Source organism: Pinus tabuliformis, chromosome 4_2, assembly GCF_031772625.1.
Source record: "Pinus tabuliformis cultivar Carrire ecotype Pingquan chromosome 4_2, CPIR1, whole genome shotgun sequence".
In the NCBI taxonomy this organism is placed as follows: domain Eukaryota; kingdom Viridiplantae; phylum Streptophyta; class Pinopsida; order Pinales; family Pinaceae; genus Pinus; species Pinus tabuliformis.
In genome coordinates this window covers 891,690,275-891,708,928 of record NC_142304.1, presented here as the reverse complement: position 1 = coordinate 891,708,928, position 18,654 = coordinate 891,690,275, and the positions used below count along the sequence as shown (strand labels likewise).

The 18,654-nt window shown below is 41.8% G+C and overlaps 1 pseudogene; it reads left to right on the top strand.

Moving 5' to 3' along the window:
* Positions 1-11,231: 11,231 nt before the first annotated feature.
* On the top strand, positions 11,232-11,895 carry LOC149172567 (amino acid transporter AVT6A pseudogene; annotated as a pseudogene).
* Positions 11,896-18,654: the final 6,759 nt, after the last annotated feature.

Sequence of the window (18,654 nt, the reverse complement as noted above, 5' to 3'; positions counted from 1 at the left end):
GAGACTTCCTTAGCTCTTCCTTTATATGTGACTTATTATGGGAGGATTATGATGTGTACCAATCGTCCTCTTTCTCTAATGGCTTTGAGAATGTCTTCGAAGCTTCTCCTGCCTTCAAGCACTCTCCTTCAATGTTTCCCAAACCTGCAAATCGAGTTCTTTGTACAACCTCCAATGGTTGAGTCATGCCTTAGCCATTGACACCAAGTCATCCTCCTTTATATCCCGTCTTGGTAAGGAGTCTCATGCAAGTCTCCGAAATGGGTACCTCCATGTTTCCAATAGAAGTAGTGTCATGTGAAAATGAAACTAAAGAATGATCAACATTATTTACCTTAGTTGTTGATTCTGGAGTAGTTGATGATGGCTTCGCTAAGCCTTTATTGTTCTTCAATTCTTCCAAGGCCTCTTCCGTGACTCATAACTAAATCTACAATCTATGCTTCTCCTCTTTTTCTTCTCACAGGAGTCTCCTCAGTTTAGCATTCTCTACTTCAAGGCTTTAATTGATCTCCTCATCTGAATGATGAGAGGATGATGAAGAATATGAATGTTCACTTGAGGGGGATGATGGAGCATAGTCCTCTACTTTCTCTTTCCCCCACTCCTCTCTTTCAATCTTCTCCTCATAATCTGCATACATTATGTCCACCATGCATGCCATCCTAAGGAGGTCCTTGTAGAGATCTCTGTTGTTCTCGATTTCCCTTCTTGTTGCATGTTTAATCATTCACACTCTCAATTCACATCAATGAGAAGACCACTCTAATACCAAACTTCATCTGGATCTCTTCAGCTACCATAATAGCCAAGATTTTTTACTCCTATGATGTTAGCAGAATTTCATATGAAAGAGTATGAAACAACCACATGTGCATGCTTTAAGGAATATTAAACATAATGACAACCATGGAATCATGAACACAAACACATTGATAATGGAGTTCACCCAGTGTCAATTACATCTTTGAGCATTGGTGTCAAGAGTGGGGAGGCCGCTTCATTAAATGTTGCAAGATGATGATGAGTACATGGTACATTCTTTGTCATTACAAGGATAAATTCCCTCAACTAGAGTGGCATGTCTCTCCACGATATGTTCTCCCTATAGGAACTCTCACTCAAATGGGCCCTCCTTCTTCATGACAAGCTAATAAAATATCACATGACGTGGTATAAAATTATCCCTCAACATAATGGTAACCAGAGATATCAACAACAAAAACATCATCTCAGCAAATTGAAAGAAAAGCATGGAATAACTACATCATATGCCTCCATTTTAAGGGATGGCCGGAAAATACAAAGTTGGGCTGTTGAAATGGACATCACCATTGAATTCGTTGCATGCAATCGTGACAAACGACTATAAACATTGTCCCTTTCTGACACCATCAAATTTTGGAACCCCGAGAATCTTGAGGATTCCCCTTAAGATTCCTTCCTGAAGATGGCCAAAAAATATGTTGCTCAGATGAATATTATGAGCACACCACTGCGCTCCCTGCAAAATTTCCTTTAAAAAATTACTATAAAGTTGGCATCATTTCGCCTCTATCAAAAATCAGCCTCTAAGGGAATATTTTAGATTCCACAAGATTATGTAAAGATTCCTTCTTGTTGGATGCCTAAATTTCTACTGCTCATATGGAGAAATAGATTGTATAGTTGGACTCCTGGTGATAAAATGTGCAAAAAAGATTATAAACATGTCAAATTCTGACACTAACACCTTTGGCCCTCTAAGGGAATCTTTTCAATATCTAGCATATCCCCCAGCTCATCGTTCTATCCCTCCCACTCGCTCAAGGTTCCATTGTGTTCCTCCATTGCCGGCCCTGGTCGAATGGAAAATAACATCATTTAAATAATATGTGGCGGCATTAATTTTAATGTGGGTCATTTGGCCCATTGGCAACAAGTCTTAAGTTGGTGTGTGAGGTTGGCGGTTTCAATCCCCGCCCGACAAACTATGGCATATGGATTTTAGCCATGTTAATTTTTTAATAATTTTGGTTGGGGACGCCCTGTAGGCAGACCAGCCAAGCTGGTCGGGTGGATTCAAGCCCTGCCAGCCCTGGTGGTGTTAACATGTGGCGCGATGGTGTGTGGCGGGTGGCCCACCCACATACAATATGACATACATACATACATACATACATACATATATATATTGTTTGTTGTGGGGTGTGGTGGGGGTGGTGGCCCACCACCCCGATTTGACTTTTTTTTATTATATATATATATATATATATATATATATATATATATATATATATATATATATATATATATATATATATATATATATATATATATATATATATATATATATATATAGTAACATTGTGGTAGGGGTGGTGGGGGTGGTAGCTTGCCACCGTATTTATATTTTTTTAAATAAAACAATAGTTCAAATTTTCCCACCAAAAAATAAGGTTCACTGGAAAAATTAAGTAGGCGACAAATTTTCCCATTCCAGTGGCCGGATTCCATGCGTTAGGACTCTGCCAAATTGTTGCCTCATTAAGCCTTTCACTTGGCCAAGTTTGACCAGTTATAACTTGAGCATACAAACTTGGATTTGAATTTCATTCACACCGTTGGAATTAGGGTGATGAGCACTATGATCTGGTCTTGGTCTTACTTCAATTTGAGGACTTCCATTTTTTGAGTTTTCCCGTAGCCGCTATTGAATTATGAGTGTGTTTGGAGCCACCTGGATCAAAAACATATACCACAAACATCTAAATAATAGTCTTACAATATTCACAATACGTGCATGAAAATGTGTTGGCTCCACGAGCTTTTTTTTATTAGGTGAAAGATCCAAGTACACAATTACAATGGTGACGCACTGGCTCCAGTAGTGGAACATTAATTCACTCCTTGCTTGTCCAAAGGATGATCTTCTCTCCTATGCAAAGCTAGAAAAGCCAAAGCTAGCTCTCCAAAGTCTACGACACCAAAATCCTTTCTTGAGTTATGAGATTTCTTTTATAAAAAGAGGAATGACCTTTCATATCCCCTATGACTCTCAAGTTTCGCTCATGACTCTTGGACTTCTAATGTGACCTTTGAACTTCTATACAACTTTTGGACTTTTCCTAAAGACTTTTTTTTCATATATGACTATGTGAATTTTTAATTCCACATATGACTCTTGGACTTTCACACATTACATTTTGTCCTTTCCTTTTAATATTTGCATCATTGCATCCACAAATGATGTGGCAAGGCACAAGACATTGTGATGAGACTAGTAAAAGTCACAACTTGACAATGACAACATGGACATCATGGTGAGATGACAATGCCAAGTTATTCTTCTTTATGCTTTTTCTTTAATCTTCATGAGATGTTTGTACATTACTTCATCTTCATGAAACATCTACCTTGTTCTTCTTCTTCACCCTCCAAGGGGCTAAAATAGGGAGTCTTCACTTTGATCTTGATCTTCCAACTTTTGTCTTGATCTAGTGTCTCTTATCTTCTTGCTTGATGACTCTTCATAGTTCCAGCTTCACAAGTGTCTTTTAGCATAGTCTCCTTATCCTCCTCTCGGAATATCACCCTGACATGTCAAGATATAGTATTGTTGATGGTGTTGAACCCACCAACATGTCAAGGGATCTCCCCTGTAAGAAGTCCCAACTAGACCTCAGATCGTTTGGAGGTGGTTTGGAGTAGGAGTCCCAACAGTGGGTAGTAAAGTAGTGCCTTGACTGCGGTAGCGTGCAGAGGTAAGTATGATAACTTTGTCGGAATTAAGTGTGTGACCTTGCAACGAGTCAAATGAGATACATGGGGGTTCTAACACATAGAGGGGAAAAGGAAGTGTGTCCCTTAGAAGACTGTAATAGTACACAACTTGAAAGAAACACACAAGAGGAATGACATCACAAGCTAGAAGCAAAATAGTCCACAATCCAAAGTGACAGGTTAATACAACAACACGTATTCAACAAGATTTGTACAATTTCATACAAAATAGTTCATACACAAATGCGTAAGTTAAATAACATACACTGCCAAAGTAACTAGAATAGTCGAACTACAATAACAACATATGCATGAAAACATGTTGCCTTAGTTATATTATTAAGTGAAAGTTCCATCCATACATACACCATTGAAAGCCACTAGCCCCAATAGTGGAAAATTACAGTCAACCCTGCCTACTCCTCCAAAGAGATGTACTCGCTCTACGTTGTGGAGAAGCGAAGGCTCATCACAATACTCTCCAAGCCTTCTCTAAGGAATGCCTAGCCAAAATCTTGGCTCCCAAAAGCCCATTCTATGAGTTATGAGGTTCTATTTATAACAAAGAGTGGGGTGACCCTTGACATTCCCCTTTGTGACTCTTCACCTACCCTCCTAACTCTTCAACTTCTTAACAAAACTCATTACATTACATAGTGATTGTTCACATTCCACTAGTGACACTTGGAATTTCACATACAACATTTAGAAATAATATATATTTTTATCATGTACCCATGTGAGACAAACTATCCTAGAGATAGCCCAACAAGACAAAACACTATGACTCTAGAGTTTGGGGAAAGACCAACTTGGAAACCTCCACTTGATTCTACTCGATCACATACTAATGTCAAGCTTGGTATTGTGCGATGATGTCCCCAAACTGAATGATGGTGTCTTCCTGGTAGTGTACTCTTGCCTCCATAGCATCCAAGTATATGGTCTTGGAACCTATGTCCCTCTCATCCTAAAGTATGTGCAGCATTGTGTAGACCATGACAGTACCACTAGTGTGCTTCTGCATGTTTGGTGTGCTCAGCTCCAAGTCATCACTAGTGCACCTTGCCTTTGTTCTTCTTCTTGTTTCTGCTTCATTTCCTATTCTCTCATTCTTAGCTCTCATTCTTCCTTCAATTCCTGTTCTACTTACTACGGTCTCAGTTTTGCTACCTACAAGCTCTGCTTTTCTCTCTTCCTCTACTCTGATGTTTGTGCCTTTTGCTTCCTTTTTTTTTTTTTTTTTGCTATCAAAGTTTTCTTCATGAATGTTGAATCTTATTTCACTCTACAGCTTTGTTCTCCCTCTGTTATGTTAGAAATTTCATCTTTCCCTAATTTGGTACTAGATTGTTGCCTTCTTCCACTACTGTTGGTCTTGTTCCCATGTTAATGTTGACTCATTTGTTGTAAACAGTTGGGTACCTACATATATTGGCAAGTAAACTAGCCCTTTCTCAACTGCTTCCCCAGTATTTCTTTCAGTGGTCACTCTTGAAATAGCTCTCTTTGGCGCCATGGTATAATTACTGCTAGAGAGGAGCACTTCATGAGTGTGATACCTGTAGGATAGAGAGGACACTCATGGCAAGCAAAAAATTTCTCTTACAAATCTAACTTTAAGGCATGATCAAGTATAAACTAGGCCATGTGATGGGAGGAAATGCACAATTTTGATTGATGGGGCTGACTAACTAACTATGGGAATTGTGCACTACGTAGTCCCAATAGTCAGTGAGGAAGCTTGATGACTAGAACTATGCAATGTAGAGTTCAATCTGGGTCGGGGCCTGGGAGACACTGCGCATTCTTCAGTCTCAGTGACCAAGATGGGAGATAGGCTCTTGGAACTATGCAGTTGGAGCCAGCCTAGGACAGGTTCTACACAATTCCAAAATCCAAGGCAAAGGCCTTGAGCTCCCATATTGCACATTGCATGCAATGAAGTGTGAGATTCGGGCTAGGAAGCCCAAATCTGTCGATGGTGTTGGGCAGCAAATCCCCCGTGTAATGGTTTTTGGGCTTAAAGCCCACAGTTTTGGGTATTGTATTGTAAAAGCTCCACGAAGTGCGCAGAGCATGAGTTGTAATAAGTCAAGTCAAAGGGTAGTCCGCCCGAAAATAAGGTAAAATAACAGAAAATGAGTCGGCCTACCCATGGTCCGTGGACCATGAGAATGTATAAATAAAGCAAGGCTCTAGGTGTAGAATATAGTTTTTGGAGAGTTTTGAAGTAGATCTATAGTGCATGGGTGGTGGATAGCGGTAGTTTCTCTGAGTCTGGAAGTCCTAGGTTTAGGTTGTAATAGGAGATAGAGGCTCCGTAGCTGTGTGCACGGAGGCCCGACAGAGTACGCAGCTGTGTGCGCAGACCCCTACAGCTATGTGCACAGGGCAGGAAGTGAATTGTAACAGGATAAAGGCATTAATAAAGATAAGTTGATCTTGAAATATTGTGTATCTGTCCAGATTTTGGTTTATGCATCTGTTCCTGATTTATGATTACGCACATGTCTGTTTATGTTAAATAATAACTGAAAGAGTTGTACTTTCATAAGTAACAAAAGATCTATAATAATACTAAGCACGGAAAAGGGTAAATTGCATTCGCACTTGACTAAGGTAGTTGCCTCAAGAAGATAGCTGCGTAGAAGCCTCGCAGTGCGCAGGATCGCTCCGGCAAACCCAGACCACATCAAGACATCCCTAGGGTGCAGAAACCTGGTTCCAACACTCTCCCATACTACCTCGGGTGATACTTTAGTCTACACTCCGCGGACTATTGCCGAAAGGTCTGGTAGTGTCGATATTTGTTTGGCTAAACATTTCTGAACCTGGGTCAGGCCCCATTAAGCCAACAAATGGTTCCATTGCCGGGACAGGGATCTACCTAAGGGATGTTTGATGTCAGGACGTTGGAACCCTACGAAGAATGAACTTGAAGATTGGTTGGATCAGAAGCTACACAAGTTTGTAATACAAGAAAACAAAACTCCGCAGATATTTGAGAGAAGGTGGTTGGATCGCTTTATATATACAGAAATACACGTGGTCTTCTTCATGACATTCTCTTCGGAACTATATTCTTGGATCACGAGGCTAGCATATAGCCAGGGGAGGTGCAAGCTTGATCAGCTGATAGTGTGGACTCCAGAGTTAGTGCGTAGGCTAGAAGCATATGAAGATAAGATCACACAGGCTATATATCATTGGCTGGATCGGATAATAGGAGGGTTTATCACTGAATTTATGATAGACATAACTATCAGCTACAGCGAAGCTAAAAGATGCTTTCTCAAAGGACCGCGAGGTAAGTACATCAAGTCTTTGAATACCTGGATTAAGATGTTTTTATGTGAAAAATGGGTGATGTGCATACATTAATGAGTGGAATGACGTGAAGATGAAGCATCTTCAAAGGGATCAAAGGGTTAGGAAACAGTCCTTTAATCTCACCAATACGAGCAAGTGGCGAAGAGTGCGCTTGGGTTTCTCCAAGGAGTGTGGTAAGTTTGATCGGGCAGCGCATTCCACAGTTATCATCTCCGCTAACGCCACCACTCCCATCACCTTCTTCACCTCCAACTTCACCCACTCCATCTCCACCAAACCAACAGTTTACCATGGCAAGCACGATCAAGTTTCCTGTATTCAGAGGAGTAGGAAATGAAGATCCCGATCAGTTTTGGTTCCTAGTAAGAGCAGTGTGGGAAGTGCACAGGCTTACTAATGATAACATTAATAAGGCCACATTGGTAAGTGCTCTGCAGGATCGTGCACTAACTTGGTATATCAAGAACTCAAATGATCACCTGAATGCTAGAATAACAGAAATTCAGAGTGCATTAAATAGAGAGTTTGGTCGACTAAAATCAGAGACGCGGTCAATTATAGGATACAAGGAGATCATGATGCTTCCAGGTGAAACCCCTTGGGATCTAGATCAAAGGCTGAAAAGCACGATCCGTGAGGCTAATATGACACTGATGAACGCACAGCACCGCGCGTGGTTCGTGGCATCTTTGACACCACACTTGAGGACGACACTATCCCAATAGAAGCTCTCAACCCAGGTAGAGGCATTGGAAATGGCGATGAGGTTGCATGAAACACCGATACAGGATACGAGGTTGGGAGTCCAACAAATCCACGTGCATCTACAAAACCTATGCTTAGAGATGCATAATTTGAAGTAGGATAGGGTGCCTCAGCCAAAGGCGCGCGAAGAAGTGTGGTGTATAAAATGTAAAGGACAGGGTCACAATAAGGATCACTATCATGTATTTGCAAACTATTTGGCAGGAGGGGGACCAATGCCATTGAGACCGGAGGCACCAACAGGACTGGGTGCATCTGCTGCTCTTTGGTGCACGATTTTTTAGGTGGGTGGAAAGAATACAACGGACAACTGTCACCTATTGCAGAAGTACACCCAAACCCCGCAGCAACTACACTGTAATTTTTGTAGATCAGTAGGTCACGACGAGAGGACATGCCAAAGCTATGAAATAATGATGGATAGGACTCCATCTTATCAAATACAGATGGAAATGCGAGGCCTCGATCCAGCTACAGTAATCATGCAGGGGGGATTTCAAGGACGAGGTCGAGGGCGAGGAGGGATGGGACCAGGATGAGGGCGTGGAAAATTAATCTGCTACAACTGTGGAGGACCCGAGCACTACACACGTGACTATACAAATCTGACTAGAATATGTTTCCTGTATTGCTGTTAGTTTGATCATGAAGTGGTAGATTGTCTGACGTTGATCGCACAAATACGTGAGAAATGGGTACTGCAGCCTGCTCCAACTCAAAATATTCAAATGATGAGGTCAGAACCACGCGAAGGAGACCCCAATGTGAATATGGTGCTTAGAAGTGGCGTGACTACAGGGGAAGATAAGGAAAAGCAACCTGAGGATGATACATGGGTCTGCAAGGCCCCTACGAAGGAATCTGAACTTGACTCAGAACACGCGAAGGAAATGGTTATGGAAGCTATGAAGAGCTTCACAGAGGTCTCTACTTTAGGTAGTAAGGATCAACTAGAACCGTGAATGGATTCGTCTATGCTTACTACCTTTTTAGATACATGCATGAAGCTGCTACGAGAGAATAAGGTAGTTAAAGGACTCCAAGAGCTGATCACTAGGTGCACAAGATCAAGAGAACCTCACGTAGTTTGAAAAATGGGGAAGCATACTTTGCGTACTGGGAGGGAAATGCGACTGACAGTGAAAATTGGCAAATATGAGATGGATCAGGTAGTCCTCGACCTGGGTTCGGACGCGAACATGTTACCAAAATAGACTTGGGAGTGGATGGGTTGGCCCATGTTACAGTGGTCTCCTATTCAATTATGGATGGCAAATCAGCAAAAGATCGTGCCCATGGGAAGACTGCAAGGGGTAACTGTGGATATTGACGCGCGAGCACGTAGACAGACTTCAAGGTAATAGAGATTGTGGATGATAGTAACCCTTACCCCGCATTATTAGGGATAGATTGGGCTACGGATATGAATGGAGTCATCAACCTAAAGAAGCGAAAAATGATTTTTGAGAAAAAGTCTCTACGCATCATCGTTCCGTTGGATCCAGCTGAAGGAGTGTGCTACACTGAACCTGTGTGCAAAGATGACAACAACGATGAGCTGGACTGCATTTACTAGATAATAGCGCAAGATCATGATCAGGTAAACCCGACTGAAGATGTGATAATATCATGGGAGTGCGACAGCTCCTGTACTTAGGATTCTGATGAAGAAATAGAACATTGGCAAAACCGGTTGCATGAGGTATCAACACTAAATTGCAATAGGATGATTAGATCAATACGGTACGTGACGACCGAAGCCAGGGAATTACCAACATATGATGGGGACAAAGGAGGGGATGAACTCTTAAACGAGATTGGAAGGTCAGGACCAAAACAGCAGCAGTGCGACACAATGGATTGGGCATTGTGCGTGGTGCCTACACAAGGGTGGCAGAAGCACCAGCAGAATATTGGGAGCTGGCGTGGATGCAGAAGAAGGACGCACTTGCGGTTTCAAAATTCCCAATGTCAAACGCGGGTCGGGCACTAGGGCAAAGCAGTTTGCACGCCCACCTGTGTTGATGGGTATAGTCACATGCTAGGTAGGCACAACCTAGACTAAAATTCAAAAAGTAGGACCCTACACGACAACGGAACAAGCGATGTGCATTTGTAAGGCCATGCAGGATCATGAAGAGAGTTTACCAAGTGGGACAATTGGATGGGGACCTGTGTACCCTAGGGGTTCGATGGGCTAATAGGACCATAAGCACACATGGGAATGTGGCAATGTTTTTAACGACGACAAGATGAGTAGAAATCAGGAAGGCAGAAAAGCATCCTTGGACTACGGCTCCCACAGTAGGAACAGGATGCAGGGACTTGACAGAAAACCTTCGGAGCGGAAGCATGAAACTTCGAGAACTTGATTACGAATGGGCACGGCTGAGGAAGAGAAGTATGACATTGGATGAAGAAATTTTCAAACTGGAAAATGAAGTTGCACAAGAAGGCCGCAAAAAAATGCATATGAAGAGACCGAGCCCAGCTAGCACTACTATGGTGATTGAAGAAATTGCAACCCTGCTATTATGGCTGCAACCAAACCTTACTAACAAAGGGAAGGTACCAGCCAAAGGGGGACGTGATGCAGTTTAGCAAGCTGAAACACTAACAAATTGTTTCTTTTTAACAAATTTGAAGTGTTCTATGAAGCATACATGACTTGACATGCTTTATGAGTGTCTCTTTTTTCTTAGATTCCTTTCATTTTTGTTTGAATGGTCAATTATCTGGTGCCACTTTTATATTACTTTGGGCATGATTCCTATCTTATATATGGCTTTGAATTAGAAATCTCTATGTTTGATGGAGGTTTTTTCTTGATTTGGGTAGGCGATGTGCTATCTAGAACATCATCAAATGGCATGCATCATGCCAATATACTTGAAGAATGGTTTGGATTTCATAGGTGGAATGGACTTGTTCTGATCCTAGTTCTCACCATAGTCCTTATTTTGGCTCCGTTGGTGTCTTTCAAGAGAGTGGGTAAGTCTACTTTTCTCATCCTGATAAGCATTTTTTAGCACTGATTATCAGATATATCATATTTCATTTGGGCCTTTTCACAGCTATCAGGGATTTAAATGTCTAGAAACAGTTGTAATTATATGAGGGGATTCAACATATTTGGGAATGTCACATACTGATGGCATCTGCTTAACGATTTGTCTGACTTTTCGTGTTGCCCTGTTAGAAATGGCATATGGCATATACATTCAAGGATGTGGATCATGGGTTATTCCTTAGGAGTTGTGATGTTCAAATCTTGATGCCTATATTGATGTGTTCATTTCCAAGAATTTGTAGATTCTTTGAAATTTTCTTCTACATTATCAGTTGCACTTGCTGTTGTATTTGTTGTGATTATGGCTGGTATTGCAATTGTAAAGTTGTTTAGTGGCACCGTCAAAGCACCAAGATTGTTACCAGATATTGTGGATTTTACTTTGTTCTTGAAGCTTTTCACTGTGGTACCAGTGATTGTGACTGCTTACATCTGTCATTATAATGGTATGGATTATTTTCCTCCATCTCTGGTCCTGCAATGCAGTATCTTAGAGTTCATTAGCTGAATTTTCATTTAAAATTATGTTATAATTAATTGTGATGTCTTTGTGCCATGCAGTGCATTCCATATACAATGAACTTGAGGACCCTTCAGAAATGCAGCCCATTGTTCGCACATCATTGGCATTGTGCTCAACTATATACATAAGTACAAGCTTTTTTGGCTTTCTTCTATTTGGAGACCAGACCATGGATGATGTCCTGGCCAATTTTGACACCAACTTGGGAGTTCCCTACAGTGTTGTGTGTAATGACATTGTTCGTGTGACCTATGTTGTACATCTGATGCTGGTCTTTCCTCTCATTTTTTTTGCCCTGAGACTTAATCTTGATGGGCTTGTCTTTCCAGTGAAAAAGCATCTTGTTTTGGATAATAAGAGGTTCATTTTGATCACTGCTGGGTTAATTGGAATCGTTTTCCTTGGGGCATCATTCATACCAACTATCAGTGCAACCACCTGACTATCTGTAGAAGGCACAGTCTCAGTGCCCCAGGTAATTGAAAGAAGGTGCTGGACTATAAACAAGGGTGCAGGAAATATGCGCGGAAAGGGGGGTCTGTGTAGAGCCCGTCTGGCACAAGGTTCGCAGTCGCACTTAATGGGATGTGCTACTGCGTGCAGAGGCTCGGGGGTGACCTTTGATGACATTGTTCATGACAATAAGGCTAATTTAATGCGGAAAGGAGCAGGGGACGTACCTTTAAGACATGAATTACGAGCTAGATTCGGGGAGATTTGTTGCCAAGAAAGTACTAAGGACTCAAAAATGGAGGGAAGGGCTGAATTCAAATCCGACTATTACTATGAAATTCCACGGGGTAGTTTTCAAGCAACTCTAGGGTTGTTAAGAATTAAGGTAGAATAGCGCAGTGAGTCCCAAGCTACCTTGCCATCCATAAATGCGTGACTAACTGAGTCCAGTATAAACACAATGTCGAGAACTAGAGTGCAAATTATGGGAGGTAGCCAAGAAACCCAGGTGACCTAGGAGGAGCCCAAAGAGGCAACAGGTGCACCAAAGGTCCCGAAATCCCCATGCACACCACGAACAGAAGAAAAACAATCGATGGGGCCCATCCAAGTATCACCATGGCACCCAAGCATTAGTAAAATCTCGCTGGCCGAAAAGGGTAAAGTCATCACTATCGAGACAGAAGAGGAGAATGAATATCTGCAAGACCTAATAGCTCAAATAGAGGCACAGGACGATGAGGAGGATAATATCTCCCAAGCACCTTCACCGATAGAGTTACCCTCCTACATTCCCCCATGGAAAGGGACAACGAAGATACCAAAGGAACTGAAGGCCTCAAAGAGCGTGCTCCAAACCCCGCTTCTTTTGGATGGTATCAAGTTTGACAGACCGCCACTGGGACAGGTATCGAATATAAAATTCGAATATTGGGACCTGGCGGATAACAAGAAATTCCCACAGTTGGCCACAGACAAACTACGACAGCAGAAATGGTTGCGAGGTGTGGAGAAGGCAAGGTTACTATATCTGCGGTGGATACCCCACTACCACCAAGCGTCTATCACTATATTTGTCATCCAGCAGCTACTGTGTCTAGTACATGATGGGTATCTATGGCTGGAAGATCTAATTCCCATCACGGCTGACTTAATTCACCGAATCTCGCGGCTACTGATTAAAGGAAGCAATCCCGCAGGCATAGCGGGAAAGAGTAGTGACTTGGGCCTTGCAGAAGCTATGAAGGCCAAATATAAGCTAGAGAAAAGGAAGCGATGTTACATAATCACAAGTGTTAAAGATTGAAGGGTGCGCATTGCCACATAGTTATTGGCCAGCAAGCTCATGAGGAAATGTCATGCATATGAAGTATCGGCTTCTGTAATTGAATAGGTAGAGCAGTGTGCGGAAGGGGTCCAGTTCAATTAGGCACAGTTTTTTTGTAATGAATTTTTGACGAACTGAAAGGAATCACAAGACTAGGGTAAGACCTTCCACTACATGTGGGTGCTCTTATCAATCCTGTTGATTATCGAGGAGCTACTGGCAGACTGTCAGTTTCCCATCGTGGAACAGCACAAACCTGAGGTTGCGAGGTATACCTCACTCTGGGCGACCACAAATGCGGCAAGGATCCAAAATATAAAGGTATTTTGGACATTTGTAGAGGCGAGTTTACAAACATGGATCAACCATAGGCTGCACCTGTCCCCAACGGTATATAACACTTTACAGAGTGTGGTGGAATTCAAGGCAGATATGCATAACTTGTATATCCAGGCGCACAAGGATCCAACCCAAGCATGGGAAAAGTTGTCGTTTATTGCCACAGATGATGCAATCTTCGAAGTAATGGCATCATGGTCTCCGAAGTGGCGCACCCTGGACTTGGCAGAATTGGAAAAAAATTTGGCGGAATAGAAGAAGAAGGAGACCAAGTTGCACCTTGCGAAGCTAGCAAAAAGAAAGCATCAAGAACAGGAAGCAGCCATGCCACAGATGATGACTAAGGCAGCCACGCTAGAGCAAATGACACAGACCACAACCGTAGCCGCTGAAGAGGCCGAGGAAGGCCAAGAAATGCCCATGGAGCAGAATATACAAGAGGAGGTGGAGACATAGGAATGCGCAAACCTTACAACAAATGTGACCCAACTCAAGAGGTCGCGTGACCAGGAGCAACCTTCCACGTGAAAAAGGACAAAGGCAATAGAGTCCGTGGGAGGAACCCTTATTGATAAGGATGCCCTAGTAGAATTGATGATGGAGCAAATGACTGTGTTGGGGGCGCTCAGAGTGCAGTTGTAGGCATTATAGGTGCAAACCTAGGAATGATGACACCGCACCTTGCAGAAGGAATATCCGAGACTGAACAGATGCTATGCGCAAGCACAATGCACACTTTGGTGTTGCCAAAAGGAGCTGCCTTAGTAGCAGTCGAAGGCGACATAAGGGGCTGGGGTTTAAATTTCACTGCCCTTCCTGGAGAAACCCTCCACCAGCTGTAGGAAGGTATAACTGCTGAGATTTGTGCCAGGGAGGGCTACACTCTCCAAATCTTGAGTGCGCAAAATGCAAAACTAGAACAGCTCAGCCTGCAGTGCGACAGCATGGTTGCCCAAAAACAGGGAGTAGAATAGGCAGTGGAGAAACCTGTAGCAGTATTACAGAGTTGGTTGTACCATCAGAGCTATCCACAGTAGAAAATATTTTCCAACTAGCAGCGGAAGTTCGCAGAACCCATGAGGAGGCTGCGAAGGTGCAATTGGAACTAAACTTGCAGATAGAAGAGCAGTGATTGCAAGCGTAGTCGTCTACAAAGCTAGAAGTCAGAGAGCAACACTACCAAGCCATTCAATCAGGGTTGAAAGAGATAGAGCATGTTGTACAAGACTGCATTGGCTTGTTGGACCAGTCCCTCTTAATGCTCACCTCACTCCAAGAAGATCCAATGCTATGGCAACTATAAATGGAGGCGCGGGCCTATGATGATGTTCGGGGAACCATGTAGATGGTCACCTTCACCCATCACTTGGCCAAGATAAGGGAGGCCCAAGATCTGAAAGAATGAGTGGACGTTGCGTGACAGAAAGAAGCAGGGCTTAAAGCACGCATCCAACCTTGGCTCGAGGAAGCATTCACGGTCAATGCCATAATAGAGAGCAAGCTAACCCAGGTGCAGGACACATATGCGAAAAGGAAAGCGGACACTTCTAACAACGATGCATCAGAACATAGCATGCACTTGATACAACAAATAATGGAGGAATGTGTTGTGGACATCAATGAAGTGCAGAGATTGCTAGATGAACTTCGTGCAAAGATAACTGCACCAGCCAGGTGACTCAGGACGAGTCACGATGATTGTGTTGGGGGCCTGTTGGGCAACGAATCCCCCGCATAATGGTTTTTGGGCTTAAATCCCATAGCTTTGGGTATTGTATTGTAAAAGCTCCACAAAGTGCATGGAGCATGAGTTGTAATAAGTCAAGTCAAAGGGGAGTCCGCTCGAAAATAAGGTAAAATAATAGAAAATGAGTCTGCCTACCCATGGTCCGCTGACAATGAGAATGTATAAATAAACCAAGGCTATAGGTGTAGAAGATAGTTTTTGGAGAGTTTTGAAGTAGATCTATAGTGCATGGGTGGTGGACAGCAGCAGTTACTCTGAGTCTAGAAGTCCTAGGTTTGGGTTGTAATATGAGATAGAGGCTCTGCAGCTGTGTGCGCGGAGACTCGGTAGAGTCTGCAACTGTGTGCATTGTAAGTGGATTGTAACAGAATAAAGGCATTAATAAATATAAGTTGATCTTGAAATATTTTGTATCTATCTAGATTCTGGTTTATGCATCTGTTCTTGATTTATGATTACGTGCATGTCTGTTTATGTTAAATAATAACTGAAAGAGTTGTACTTTCGTAAGTAACAAAAGATCTATAATAATACTAAGCATGGAAAAGGGTAAATCGCATTTGCGCTTGACTAAGGTGGTTGCCCTGAGAGACAATTGTGCAAAAGCCTCGCAGATCGCTCCGCGCAAACCCGTACCACATCAAGACATCCCTAGGGTGTGGAAACCTGGTTCCAGCACCCTCCCATACTACCTTGGCTGAGACTTCAGTCCATGCTCCATGGACTGTTGCCAAAAGGTCCAGTAGTGTCATGAATTGTTTGGCTAAACATTTCTGAACCTGGGTTAGGCCCCATTAAGCCAACACATGGGAAGTGTGAAAACAAGCATATCTAAAGCATGATGTAAGGATGAGTGCAGATCTAACTAAGTGTAGATGTATGCATGTAAAATAAGTGCAGCAATGGATCAAACTGAAGGAATAGAAGGCATGTGAAGGGAGTCACTGCAATGGCAACCGTTGGTGAAAAAATTAGAAAACTCATGCAACACTTGATAAAGATAATCTATAACTTGAAACAACACTTCAAGCTAAAAAAAGTTAAAATTCCAACAGTCATTCAACAAAATGACTAAAACAACACTCTCACGAGCTAAACAAACAAAAGTGACAGAAAAAGCAGCAAAAGGCAATAAAAGAAAAACTCACCCCGAAAAGTGATGACAATGCTCTGAAGGCTCCTTGATCTCCTAAGGAAGCTAGATCTTGATGATTGAATGTATAAGTGAGCTCTAGAGGCATCCATTACATATAGTTAGCCAACATGGAATTCATGATGCGTACGCTTGAGATCAAGGACAAAAACGACACTTGGCAGAAACTTCTAAAGATGGCAATCTACTTCCTATAGATGATTTTCCTCTTAGATTCTTGTTTTGGGAAAATTTCCATGCAATGCCTAGAAATATTGCGCAGTTCTGAGAAGGACCGAGAAACTCTCTATTTGATGCACTGAGCAGTTCTGAGAAAAGTAGGTTTTGCGAAATTTATGGGCTAAGTGGCTTTGGGCTGCCTCTGAGGCTCTACGTAATTTCCCAGCTAAAGGTAGGATTTCAACTGGCTCTGTGCAATTCTGGAGCTAAGTGGCTCTGGTTGTCTCTCATGCTTTGTGTAGTTTCCCAGCGGGAGACAGATTTCCAGCTGGATCTATGCAATTCTAGAGTCAAAGCTCATTGTTGGCTTGCACTGCACATTTACTGATGCAAGGTTGGTTTCCCTAAAGGATTGCACAGATCATCAAGGTAGTGCTAGAACCAGCTTGCAACCAAGTCACGGGGTCAGCTTGTGGTTAAACGGAAAAGCAAGGAAGAAAACACAAGTGATCAAGTAAAGGATAAAACTCAAGAAGCATTGTTTGATTCTTTGATCATCATGGTTCATTCACTAGCTTGAGTTAAAGATATAGTCCTTGCCATTCTCTTGATCAGTCAACACACATACCAAGCCAATCCAGCTGAGTTGTTTCGATTGGGGATGAGATATATATTGGTCCACAAGTAATATAGACTGTTAAAGTTTAAGTTTCATCTCTGGTGTTGCTCTGCTTCCGTCAGGACTGGATAGTACCATGATGGAGTCACTTCAGGAACATAAGCATCATTCCACAGCCAACGAGCCTGGGCAGTACCTCGGTGAAGTTTCTTTCTTCACCTCTCTATGTAGGAAGCCTTTCTCTTCTTTCACCTTTATTTTATTTTTTCATTTTTTTATTTTTCAAAGAACTGTGCATAGGCACTTATTTATTTCATGAGGCAGAAGAGAGATCTCGATTTATTAAGAGTAGAATAGGTTTTCCCTTCAGAGAAGTATGTTATATATACCTCCAATATGCTTGTTAAGGTTTCCCCCCTCACCTTACTCTACTTGACTGAGTTGACAAGGGTTAACCAAAAATAGAAAACTGATTAGAGTAGGCAGTACTAGTTATAAGTGCAAGCATTGTGTTTTCGCCAAGACCCACTCTGAAAATAACATATTTCCATTAGGGTATTGTTAGGTCTAAAATGTGGATGCAAATTAGAGTTCCATTTACTATCAACCTAGGAAAGTAAAACTTCGAGGAACATCCACCGTATGTGGACTTAGAGACAAACTAAATTAAGCTAGGTGAAGAAATACCAAAGCTCCCTTACAAGAGGTCTATTGATTAATATTTCTAACCATCTTAATCAATAAACTAAGAAATGAAGGCATTTAAACATAATACAAATTGATTATAGGAAATATTAAATCTCTCTTACAAGATATTATTCATTTATATTTCCAGCATCAAGATATTTAAACTAATGAAATTAAAAACATAAATGAAAGCTTACTATACCAAAACAAGTATGCAAGTGAGGCAATGGGGGCCCTTCATAGCTCCACAAAGACACCTATAAAGAAGTCAAATGTAGAAGAAAATCCAATCCACTTTATTTATCATCAATTACAAATTGCAATTACAAGCTCCAAGTTCTACATTTCAAGAGATTCTAAATCTCCATTACAATGATCCTAAAATCTAAAATTACAAATGAAGGACTAAGTTTCTAAATTATAAGGAAAATTAAGATTACAAATGAAGGAGATAACACTCCTATTTATACAAGAAGATGAGATAACAAACGCATAATGATGATCCACTATTCCCTCCTTTGATCTACATATTTCTCAATCAATGGTGACACATAACCCTATCCTCCATGATCTTCTCCATGAGGTCCATGATCTTATCCATGAGATCCATAATCTCCTCAAATTCGAATTTTAACATAGAGTGCGACATAAGGGTGCCTTAGAAGCTTCCTTTGTACCTACACATGTAAACAAACTCATTCTAATTGTTAGGTATAA